We start from the raw sequence: 12,801 nt of genomic DNA on the forward strand, positions 1-12,801 counted from the left end.
CAGTGTCCCCAAGCAGAGCATGAGGTCAGGGGGCACCAGGGGGTCAGTGCACCGGGTGGGGGCAGAGGCGTTGAGTCCTGTAGGCACAAGCTGGAATGGTCTGGGTGAGTCAGGCTCGTCCCAGGCGGGTGGATTTTCTCTGCACTGCAAAGTGGTCCGATTCTGAGCAGGGCTGGAGCAAGGGAAAGGACTGGAGCTGCAGGAGGCTGCCGGTCAGTGCTGAGGTGCATTGGCAGAGCCAAGGGGAAGATCTGGGCTGGAATAGCATCGGTTCCGGCAACACAGCTCTCTGCACCATCTCCGCTTTGCTTATTGGTCCATGCTAAATCCCTGGATTCATCCTGGGGTGTTTTACTAGGAAGCTTCAGGATGTGTAGCTCAGAGGCTGGGTCAAACCACAGTCATCCCGGTGGAGGTGCTCTGCGAGGAGCCTGGGCGCACTACATAGTCACACGGTGACTGCCGCGTGAGCATGTTGCCCACGTTCACCTTCTACCAGCAGCATCTTCAGGAAGGGACGGTGTCAGCGTGGCTCTTAGCCCATTTGTGACCTTGTCCAAGAGCTTATCTTGTTGGGAGATAAAGTGAAGGACATGAGAGACTTCCCTCCAGGCATTGTCCTCTGGAGGTGCTCAGAGACCTGCTTGGAGGTGAGGTGATATATAAGGTCTCGAATTCCTATTTCTGGAAATATCAAGAGAGCTGCTTTTTCTCCTGGGGCATCTGGCTGGAAGCAGAAATGCAGGGCACCGAGAATAGAACAACAGGGGGAGACAAGACATCTTATCTCAACTTCTGGTCATCTCGAGAGTTTGGCTCAAGTCTTTGTCCAAAGTTCATGTGGGTTCTTGTCCTGTGAAGCGGTTCCAAGACCAGAGTCCCCTCCGTTCACGGAGCTGGCAGAGCGTTAGAGCAAGCTGCCCCTCCCCACACACCCCCAGCCCTCCCCAGACACAGTGTGCTTCAACAGCAAGGACCTCTCTGTAGACACGGGAAGGTGACTCCACACTCCGTGGCACATTTGAGACTGTCAAGGAACTGGGACCAGCTGTGCTGGTGGGATTTGTGCTGGGGACACTTGTGGTCTAGGACCTGGAATGAGACCCACCCGCTCATAGGCCACCAAGGAGCCATTTTGCAATCGCTGCCCAGCGGGGCAGGTTCTGACTGCAGCCCAGGCGTGGAGCGCTATGTATCACCTCACCAGCAAAACCCAACCAACCCCTTGCTTTGGCTTTCGCCTTCCAGTTCTATGCAGCCACCCGGCCAGGGGGTTGATTCTCAGTGCGAACTGTGCCCAGGGGTGGTGGCAAGCAGTGGGGGGCTCCTCTCTAGGGCCCACAATACAAGTCCTCAGAGTTTATCTCTTGCAGGTGGACGAGGAGAAGAGGCAAGTGATGGTGGAAGCGGGAATCCTCCTGTCTGATCTAAACGTCGAGCTGAGCAAGTACGGGCTGGCCCTGCCCAAGTAAGTGAGCTGTTTGCTGTGTCAGTGTTATTCAGGACAACCTTAATGCTTCTCTGATCCTTGGACTCCTTCATTGCCCCAAGCCAGGGTCTAGAGCTTGTCTACACAGGGAAATTTCCCGGGATAAGCTAAACTGGAAAAAGGCTCTTATTCCGGAATAAGAGAGTCCACAAGGTAATTATACCAGTAAACTTCCCTGTATAGACAAGACTTTACTTACACACTGTATGGTTCAACAGCATGCCCCAGACAAATGATTTCTCTTCCTTGGCTCCAAACAGGCAATAGATTTCCCTGCTGGGAGTGCAGGACACGGGGAAGAGATTCCCGATAGATGGCTCTTCAGTCTAGGAGATGAAGGCCTAACATGAGCTGAAGGCTGGAAGCTGAAGCCAGACAAATTCAGACTAGAAATCAGGTGCAACCTTTTAAGAGTGAGGGGCGGGGTCTATAGCGGAAGTCTTTAACTCAAGAGCGGAAGTCTGTTTCTAAAAGATGAGCTATAGTTCAACCAGAAGTTATGGACTTGAAGTAAAGTTTAGTGAATCCCTCCTCAAAGCCTTTTAAAAACAGTCACTGCTAGAAAAACACTTAGATTTTTAAAATGGGGAGGCCATGTGGTCATGCCTGATGTGTGAATTTCACTGACACGAGGGGAGAGCGTACTCTTTAATCACTGGGTAACTGAACTGCTTGCTTGCTCGATCAATTGGAGTTTATGCTGGACTAATTCTGGGCTCCTGGGGACTGACTGAACAGGACGCTAGCTGGGCTGTGGACAGGGATTCAAAAAGACATGCCTCAGGGGCGTGAGCGACGTGGGTAATTGCGGAAGTAAACGATCCGTTTTGCGTGGTCACCGTGCATTGTGGTAGGGCGCACGTCTGGGGTGCCCGTTTCTGTCCCCATTGTGTAGCCTGACGTATTCACAGCCTGTACTCGCTTGGGCCTGGAAGAGCAAAAGAGTCACGAGTTTATTGTTTATTTGTACTCTTGTACAGGCCCAAGCGAGATCAGGGCACCGTTGTAGAGGCACGTCGTGAGTGACAGTCCCTGTCCCAGAGACCGGACGCTCTGTAATGCTGTCGTTCCTGAGGCATGCCAGGAACAGTCTAGTTATCGCTTAGTCTTGTCTGAGAGCAGGGGACAGGACTAGGTGACCTGTCGAGGTCCTACCTCCAGCATTAGAGATTTGTGCTATGGCTGAATTTTCACCCAGTATTTCCTCATAGAGCATGGGAAAATAAATGCAAGTGATCCATTGCAAACCAGTTCCAACCGCTTTCCTCGCTCAGAATTACATCCCAGGTTAAGGCCTCCCCATCACCTGGATTTCCTGTGTCATGCCCGGTAACAGCCAGCAGGCCAGGCAGTCAGTGTGCTGGGGCTGTGGGGCTGTTACCCCCTGCGCTGTCCCAGCCCGCTGCGTTCCAGCTGGGCTCAGCCAGGGAGGCAGCTCCCCGTTAGTGGAGCTGCCCTGAAGGTTACCCCTGTAGCAAAGGATCTCAGATGCTGGCAGGGAAGGTGGCTCAGGGGCACCGGTTCCATTTCAGCTGGTGTCATGTGAACATGCCCCCGCAGTGCCCAGAAGCAGTCAGGGCTCGACCTGCCCCGTGCACAAGCCCCACTTGCCTGGCACTGGGTCCGTGCCGTGGATTTGGGGGACAGGTGGCGTTCCCTGAGATCAGCCCAAGGCCCTGGGAGAGCATCAAAGGGACTGTCTTGGATCAGAGCATCAGGCCCGTGTCTGGATCCCCTGCCCACCAGCCTGTGATCTCAGCACGGTTTGATGCGAAGCAGCGGGTGCAGTACATTGACTTGGCACCTCCTGATCTGGGGCAGCTGGCAATTAACCACCCTTGTTCTGGGTGTCACATTAATTAATATCATCTTGAGAGACACGTCCGGGAGCAGAACCACAACTAACCGCCCTATGCCGTTTCTTTGTCTGCGTGCAGCAGGGGCGTTTCGGAGTGGCGGCTGCTGGGGTTATTGGGCGAGGACACACAACACGGGCATCAAACACGGCATCCTGCCCACCCAGGTAAGGCCTGGACCCGGCGGAATGAAAACGAGCCCTTTGGGAAGAGAGGGAGACCCCCGGTGGGGGTAGGACGTGCTCAGCTGGGCTGTGACAGACCCCGAGTCGAGTGCCGGCGCTGAATCCGGCAGGGCAGGGCCTTGAACCCGTAACTAGGCCGGGAACGGTTTGCCTGACCCGTTTCAAGTCAGACACAGGGTGCTGTTTATCCCCCACTATAAACCAGCTCAGAATTCACTGCTCGGTGGCCAGTTCATCTGCCCAGGCCCCAGCCTCCGAGGAGAAACTCCTGAGGCTGAGCTGCCGGGGCGCTGCCCGCAAAGGGGGGCTCTGCTCATGGTGCCCGGAAGATGGCGGATTTTCTCCGTTGTAAAGTGAGCGGATCCCTTCCTCCCCATGGCTGGAATATCACAGCCCCCACCCGTCCTGCCCGCCAGCCCTGCTGCTGCTTTCAGTTCCTGAACAGGGAGAAGTGGGAGGGGTTAATCACAAACACCTCTCAGTTACTGACTCCTCCTCACGCCCCTCAGAGAGAGGAGAGTCGTCGTCATTAACCCTAATCTACAGGAGGGGAAATCAGACCCAGCCAGGCGAAGTGAGGTGCCCCTGGCCACACAAGAAGTGCTGGAAGGCTGGTTCCCACTCCTGCGCTCCGACCACTAGACCACGCTGCCCCCACCCGGTTGGTCCCTGGCCCCCATGGGGCTGCAGGAGCACGCTGAGAGGGAATTGCTTTCTGCTGGAAGAGCCGCCAGAGCGTACGATGGGCGCGTTACGTGTCTCTCGCCAGTATCGTCACCTGTCTGGATCTGGATCTTAATGGCAGGCTAGTCTGGACAGGATTCCCCTCACTCTCTGCCCACCTGTCTTGGGCCCTGTGTGGTGGTGACCGGCTCTCTGACCTTGGCTCTCCCTGGAGTGCTGAGAACAGCTGACCTGCAGACCTGGGACTGAGCACATGGCCCCCTGGATCCCATGTCGTGGCCTATCACTGGGGACCTGTGTTGTAAGTCTGATCTGCTTCCGGCCAGCACAAGGGGCTGCTCTTGAACCATCAGCCTGGCTGTAGATGCCCCACGTTTGCCATCCTCAGGCCAGTCCCATCCTGCATCACCCATCACACACAGCATGTTCACAGAGCCTCTATGGCCTGACGTCAGCCATGAAGATCCAACTCATGAAATGCGCCAGGCAAAGGCACCGTCACTGATCTTTTCTCTCTTACGGGTACAGAAGGCCCAGAACAGACCATACCCCTTACGGTACCATCTAGCGCAGCAGGGCTTGCCAGCTGCCTGCGGCTTATCCTAGCTGAACTGGACAAAGCCCAGGCCAGTCAGCCGCAGGAACCACCCTCCATTAGCAGGGAATGAACTCCAGGCCCTAGCGGATCTTTTCCATCACTGACGTCTAGAGCAGCTGGAGGAATGAACTGATGCTGCTGGAGCCAGGAAGAGTCAAAGGAGTGAAAATGGCTGTTTCTTTTCATCTCTTTTACTGTTCCTCTCTCTTTCTCCTTTCCCCTGGCTCCCCAGAGCGCCCCCTCTCGTGGTAGAAAAGTGACAGGACTCAGTTTTACTGAAGATAAAGGGAATGCTCTACTGGGGCTGCTGCTGGACACAGACTGACCCTGTGGTTCTCTGTGGTTCTTTAGCTTCCGCACCCTGTGTTGCCTGGTGTCAGAAAACAGGGTCTCTTTCAGTCCTGGCCTGGACTCATTAGCCATGGAAGGACTGCTGACTACATTACACTATCCCTGCTGATCTGTGCTGAGCGACCCACATGGCATCCCAGGAAGCGCTATGCTGAGGATCAGGCACTGCTGATCTGAGACCCAGTCCTGCAAACCCTCTGTGGGACTTCACTGAAAGCAGCAAGAGCCCCTCTGCTTGGGAGGCACCCAAGCTCAGGTCCCTGACTAGGACATCATTAATATCTCAGAGCAACGCTGCCACCGTTAGATCCTAGCTGCAGAGTTAGCTCCAGAGCAGACTTGCCCGGCTTTCTTCATGTCTGAGAAATTCATACAGAATCGGGGCATTAAGAAATGACAAATAAGTGCAGTAATAGTGGAGTGGAATGAATGGGGTGCAGGGTGGCTGGGGGCTCGATATACAGCCAAGCAGCTGCTGCCTCTCGAGAACAGACATCCCCGAGAATTCTGGCGCCTGTCAAAAATTCCATAAAGTACCTGAAAGGCACATCGTAGCAAGCAACAGTAAATCCGCCTGTTACAATGCAGTGAGCGGCAAGGCAAGCCTACCCGGTGAATTAGTGCACCCACAGGACCAGGCTCCCGCCTGCTGGGGGTAGGTTGGCTGAAGTTCACCCGTGCCCAGGGTACCAGGAATTAGAGCCTGGGAGATATTTATTTCAGTGCTTATATGGCCCTAACTGCCATAATTATCTGACTGCCAAATTTCAAGTCCCCGCTCCTAAGCATGGGGGTGCTAGAGCTTTTCAAAGAAAAGCTCACTAGAATGTTTTAACCTGGGCAAAGCAAGTTATTTTCCCTAGTCTCAGTCTTGAAAATGGCTGAACAGTTTTGACTGAAATTTTCCAAGAAAATTCACCCTGCAGCAGCATGTCAAATTTCCACCCAATGGGATGAAGTTTGGCACAGCAACTGAAAACAGGGTCTTATAATGGGAAGTGTTGAGCAACCTGAATTACTGGCCATGCTACTCGACCACCTATAACAGGGGTCCCCAACACGGTGCCCGTGGGGGCAGCTAAATGGGCCCGCGTCCTGACCCCCGGTGGAGCACCCGCCGAAATGCTGCCGAATTTCAGTGGCATTTCGGCGGGGACGCCTCTCGATGACGCCGCTTGCCGCTGACAAAATGCCACAGAAATTTGGCGGCATTTCGGCGTGTGCTCCACCGCCCCCGTGGTCCTTCATCTGGCGCCCACCAGACAAAGAGGTTGGGGACCACTGACCTATAATATTATAGTATCTCTGAGCTCCTTACAAAACAGTGCTTCCAGGGCTAGATCACAGCTGCAGAGTTAGATACAGAGCGGCTCAAATGGTTCGTTGTGCATAAGGAAAGGCTCTGTGTCCCAAGGCCAAGCCACTAAGAAAATAAGAGTTGCTGGACTGGGTCAGAGCATGGTCCATCTTGCCCAGTATCCTGTCTCTGACAGTGGCTTGTACCAGAGCTCCATGGGGAATGGACAGAACAGGGTGACCCTAAACCTCTGACTGCCAGAAGCTGGGTCTGGACGACAGGATGGATCACTTGATAAATTGCCTGTTCTTTTCATTCCCTTTGAAGCACCTGGCATTGGCCACTGAACAGCGCAAGTCCCAGTACAGATCCTGGGTGACCTCACTGGTCACCTCCTCCATAGTGAGCTCCAGTGAGCTCGGTCCACCTGCAGTCTGTCTGTGTAAGAGCTATGGGCTCTATAAAGTGGACGAGGACAACAGAGCAACAGGTATATTCCGGGCACGTGGGCGGACGTCCTGGAGCAATAGATCTTGGGTTCTGTAGCTTTCTAGATGATCAGCCGGTCTCTTTCAGGGATTTTCCTTTAGCTCAGTATTACAGTACAAACCTCTTTGAGCCCACGATACCTTGTTGTGACTAGTAAATCTCCCCTCATGCACCTATTTTGTACCCTCCACTCTTCTATTGAACACCACAAATCCCCCACAAAAAATCCCCCGTCCAGAGCCAGTCACAAGGGTTTCACTCATATTGCCACACGGTGACGCTTTTGCACCAGCAGGCTTGGAAATCAGATGTCGTTTTCCTGCAGGCAGGCAGGTGGCAGAGTGTGGACATAAACAGCAGAAGGAGAGAGGACAGACGTGGTGCTTATGCTTTTAATTTGGAAATGCAGGTCCAAAATCAACTTGGCAATGCTATCTGCTGGAGAAAGGCCCCTTTCATGTTCTGTCAGGGGGAAATTCACCCACAAGGCTTAGACCAGGGGTCGGCAACCTGCAGCACGAATGCCAAACATGGCACGCGGCCGATTCTGAGCGGCATGCAGCCGCCTGCCACAGTCCTGGCCCCAGCCCCTCAGCCCCCGCCCACGCTCTCCCCTGCGGGGCAGGAGGCAATAACTTGGTTCTGCGGCAACCAAGCTTCCCTCTCCCCACTTCTTCCCCAGAGTGATGCTCTCCTGCCCGCCCCTCTCCTTCCCTCGCCAATCAGCTGATGGCCCTAGCGAGGGAGGGGGAAGAGCAGCAGCCTGCAGGCAGCTCCCTAGAGGGGACAGAGAGGTTGGGATGGAGCCTGGGGAAGGGGGTGGAACAGGCACATCCTTCAGCCCCTCCTGAGCCGCTCAGGCAGGGGCTGGGAGCACCCCTGGGCCGAGCACCCCAGCCCTCTGCCTGATCCTCCCCACTGTCTTCTGTCCTACACCCCCACACCTCCCAGCCCTCTGCCTGATCCCCCCACTGTCTTCTGTCCTACACCCCCACACCTCCCAGCCTTCTGTCCTGATCCCCACACACTGTCTTCTGTCCTACACCCCCACACCTCCCAGCCCTCTGCCTGATCCCCCACTGTCTTCTGTCCTACACCCCCCACCTCCCAGCCTTCTGCCTGATCCCCACACTGTCTTCTGTCCTACACTCCCCACCTCCCAGCCCTCTGCCCTGCCCCCACCGTCTTCTGTCCTACACCCCCACACCTCCCAGCCTCTGCCCTGGCCCCCACTGTCTTCTGTCCTACACCCCCACCTCCCAGCCTTCTGCCCTGATCCCCACTGTCTTCTGTCCTACACCCCACACCTCCCAGCCTTCTGCCTGATCCCCCACACTGTCTTCTGTCCTACACCCCCACCTCCCAGCCTCTGCTGACCCCACACTCAGCATTCTGCCCTGCAGCCCCATACCCCAGCCTCTGCCTGACCCTTGAACCCCACACCCCAGCCTTCTGCCCTGACCCCCCACACACTCAGCTTTCTGCCTGCAGCCCCATACCCCAGCCTCTGCCTGACCCTTGAACCCCACACAGCCTTCTGCCCTGCACCCCCAAACCCCCAGCCCTCTGCCTGAACCCCACCCACCCCAACACACACCCAGCCCTCTGCTCTGCATCATACAGCCCCCACATCCACTCAGCCTTCTGCCCTACACTCCCCACACACTCCAGCCCTCATCCTCTGGGGTCCCGGCCGCAGGCCCTGCTCAGCCCGCTGCTGGCCTAGGTGAACAGAACCCCAGGCTGGCAGTGAGCTGAGCAGACTGGCAGCGTAAGATCAGCATTTTAATTTAATTTTAAATGACGCTTCTTAAACATTTTGAAAACCTTGTTTACTTTACATACAATAGGTTAGTTATATATTATAGACTTATAGAAAGAGACCTTCTAAAAACGTTAAAATGTATTACTGTACATGAAACCTTAAATGAGAGTGAATAAATGAAGACTCGGCACAGCACGTCTGAAAGGTTGCCGACCCCTGGCCTAGACAGCACTTCCCTGTGCCACAGCCTCCTGCTGGATGGTGAATTCCCCTCCCAGCCCCCCTGTCCTCAGAGCAGCAGCTGGCACTGCTGGGAGTAGGGCCCCTTGCGGAATGACGCGTGCAAAGAGCCTGCCATGTCCTTCTGCTCACACCACCAGGAGTAGAGGCTGTGTTGCCTAGTGGGTAGAGCACTGGACTGGGCAACCAGGGTTCAAATCCTAGTTCTGCCTCTGGCCTGATGGGTGGCCTTGGGCAAGTCATGTCCTCTACCTGTGCCTCAGTTTCCCAACCAGTAAAAAACTGGGGAAAATGATGCTGACTCTCCCTTTGTCAAGTGCTTTGAGATCTCCTGCTGGAAGACCTAAGGATTATTAGTATTATGTCATTGGGCCAGTGATCTTATCTTTTCCCACACGCTGGTGCCTGGAGGAGGGAAAACCAAAGTGCTGATGTTCCAAATGGCATTGCTGTCTCTGAGCTAGTGCATTCTGGCACTGCGGTGGTGGGGGACGGGGGCTGTTGGAGGTGCCATCTCACAGAGGGGTTACAAAATCCAAGCTCCTGGCTGTAGTCATGGGGGATCCCAGGGCTTTTCCTCCCGGGATGGTGAGGCCCTAGTCAGATTCCAAATGATGCAGTTAAAATCCCCCTGCAGGCTCAGCTGAATACAACAACCTGCTTCACTTCCTGTCTTAAAGCATCGGGCAGTGTTAACAGGAGTTATTATAGAGCCTTCTACGCCACCGGTGCCTGCCTGCCAATAGGCCGCGTGTGCTAGGGAATTTCCTGGCTGCACTGCCAGATCCGGCAGCTGTTCCATCTCACAAGGCCCGCAAGGTAGGGCAGTGCGACAGAGATGGGGAAACTGAGGCACAGAAAGACTAAAGCCCAGCTCCGGAAAGGCCATGAGACACCTGGGACCTTGTTATATTAGGCCAAAGCCACATTTCTACTTATTTCTTAGCCTACTGCATTTTATAGGCTAGCCCCTGGCTCCCATTGATTTCCATGCGAGTCAGGCACCTAAGCACCTTTAGGGATCTGGGTTTAAGTGATTTGCCCAAGGTCATGCAGGGAGTCTGTGGCAGAGCAGGGGACTCAACCTCCCGTGTCCCAAGTCCTACATTAGCACCCTGGGCCATCCATCCTCCCTCTGGCTGCAGTGATCCCTGTGTGTGATCCTCTTACTAGTCATACTGCAGCAGTGCCTAGGACACGGGGCCTTAAAGGTAGGGTGACCAGACGTCCCATTTTTAAAGAGACAGTCCCTTATTTAAGCCCTCCTGCAGGTGTCCCAACTTTTTCTTAAAATCAGGCAAATTGTCCCGTATTTTCATCTTTCCCCATCAGGGGGTGGGAAGGATAGCTTGGTGGTTTGATCATTGGCCTGCTAAACCCAGCATTGTGAGTTCAATCCTTGAGGGGGCCACCTAGGGAGCTGGGGCAAAAATCAGTCCTGGTCCTGCCTAGTGAAGGCAGTGGGCTGGACTCAATGACCTTTCAAGGTCCCTTTCAGTTCTAGGAGATCTCCTATTATTTTTATATTTAGTACTGGCAGGTCCCACTGCTGGCAGGATTTCTGCTCCCCAGCCGCCCACCCATCAGTGGTGAGGGTCAGTGGGTGACAATGGGGTGGGTGTGCAAGGCTGGTGGTGGGGCAAAGATGCAGTGCATGGAGCTGGCCGCTCCTCTGCTGGTCCATCAGCACAGCCCCGCAGTGCCAGCACTCGGCCAGCAGGGCCGCCCCCATCCCGTTCCGGCCAGCGCTGGCTGCGTGCTGTGATCTGCGGAAGCAGGTGTGTGCGGGCAGGTGCCAGGCGGCAGCTGGTTATGTGTCACCTCTGCTGCCACCCATCAGCCCTTTATGTGCTCCCCTCTCACTGTCCTCTCCCTGCTGTGCCCCTTCGCCTCCACATCCCCACTGCTCCTCCATATGTTCCCCGCCCGGCAGCGCGCACCCCACTCCCAGCACAGTGCGGAGAACCAGCCCCTGGTCGGGCGCTCAGCTCACCAACAGCCTGGTCATGAGCTCCTTCCTTCCCCACTGCCTCTGGCTGGGCGGTGCCCAGGAAAGCCCAAGCCTCTCTGCCCCTCAGCTCAGCTCTGGAGGGGAAAGCAATTTCCAGCCTGTTGCCCCTGACCCCGCAGGCTCCACAGCTGCCCCAGGCAGGGCTTAGCACCATCTTCACTCACACCCCTGCCCTGGGTCCTGCCCCAGGGAGCATCAGCTGCTCCATCCCTAGACAGCCTCTCTGCTGAGCCACGTCTGTGGCCAGTTTGCTGAAGTCCCTGTAGTCAGGTTCCTGGGCCCTGGAGCACAATACATCCTTCCGGCGTAACCCCTTCCTGCCACACTGCCACACTGTGGCTGGGGACAGGAGGCGGCTGCGTTATGTCGGTGTTAGCTGCCTTTTGACACTATGCAGGCAGGAAGGGACAAGCTGCTTCCAGCTGGGGGCTTGGAGGAGAGAAAAAGAAGACATGAGCTCTGCAGGCACAGGCCAGGTCATCCCTCTCTCCCCTTCCCTGTGGCTGGAAGTAGCTCCCGTCTCTTCCCTCCTGCATAGTGAGGAAAGGCTGCTGCTGGCCATGTTCTGGTGTGAACCCTGGCAGAAATCGGGGGGGGAGGCATATGACCCTGTGTGCCCCCCATGCAGAGGCAGCTCTAGGCACCAGCAAAGCAAGCACCTGCTCGGGGCAGCCCATTTGCAGGGGCGGCAGGATCCAGCCCAGGAGTTGAGAACCAACAGGGGCTCTGGGAGCTGTGGTTCCTTGGTTAGCTCCTGCCTATAGAGCCAGCCTGGAGCAGGGAAAGAACTACATTTCCCAGCATTCCCTTGGCCACTACCAACTGGAAAGGAAGGAGGGGACCTCATGCGGCAGCGTGCTGTGAGTGGAGAGTGGTAGGAGACCATATTTTAACATTCAAAAAACAGGACACTCCAGGGAGAAGCCCCCCACCATCCACTCCTCCGACTGCCCCCAGAAACCCCAGCCCATCCACCCCTGCTCCCTGTCCCTGATCACCCCTCCTGGGACCCTGCCCCTAACTGCCCCAGGACCCCACCCCTATCTAAGCGCTGCTGGTCCTTGTCCCCTGATTGCCCCCTCCCGGGACCCCACCCCCGTCTAAGCCTCCCTTCTCCTTGTCCCCAACTGCACCCTCCTGAGACCCCCCAACGCCCCCTAGGACCCCACCCCTACCTGTCCGCTGACAAACCCTGGGACTCCCATGCCTATCCAACCACTGCCTGTCCCTGGCTGCCCAAACCTCTGACCATCTAATCCCCCTTCTCCCTGCCCCGACTGCCCCCAACCTCCACCCCATCCAGCCCCTGTTCCTGTCCCTTGACTGCCCAGACGGTACCTTCTCCAATCCTCAGCCCCCTTACTGTGCCACTCACACCAGCGTGTCTGGCTCCACGCAGCGCCAGACACACTGCTGCATACATGCTGTTGTGCTCCTATCGGCGTCCACAGCCGCGCCGCCCCCACACACACACAGCACCTGCCTTCCAGATTTGAACACCTCAAAATTCAGGAGTGCTCAAGCTCAGTTTGGGCAGCTGTTACTTCATTTCTCCCAAATCAAATATACTGATCCACTGTAACTTACTGTAGAAAAGTAGGATAAAACTGAGCAGAAATGCTCCCCAGTAGTTATTAGGACTGGAATTGCTATTTTCAACAGCCATTGCCTTTTGTTTGTTTGTTTGTTTTAAAAAAGGAAGACAGTGATATTGCATTGGCAAATTCCCATAGAAAGAAAAGTGGAACAAAGAATAATAAAGACACCTCAACTTTTCCTCATTTATGGAGGACAGTCTTATAATATGCATCAGATCTCCTCCAATCACACCAGCTG

The 12,801-nt window shown here is 55.4% G+C and overlaps 1 pseudogene; it reads left to right on the top strand.

Annotated features, from left to right (window-relative positions):
- The window catches only part of LOC120392927, a 36,983-nt pseudogene that overhangs the window by 9,313 nt on the left and 14,869 nt on the right, over window positions 1–12,801 (top strand).

Source organism: Mauremys reevesii, unplaced genomic scaffold (genome assembly GCF_016161935.1).
Source record: "Mauremys reevesii isolate NIE-2019 unplaced genomic scaffold, ASM1616193v1 Contig125, whole genome shotgun sequence".
In the NCBI taxonomy this organism is placed as follows: Eukaryota; Metazoa; Chordata; order Testudines; family Geoemydidae; genus Mauremys; species Mauremys reevesii.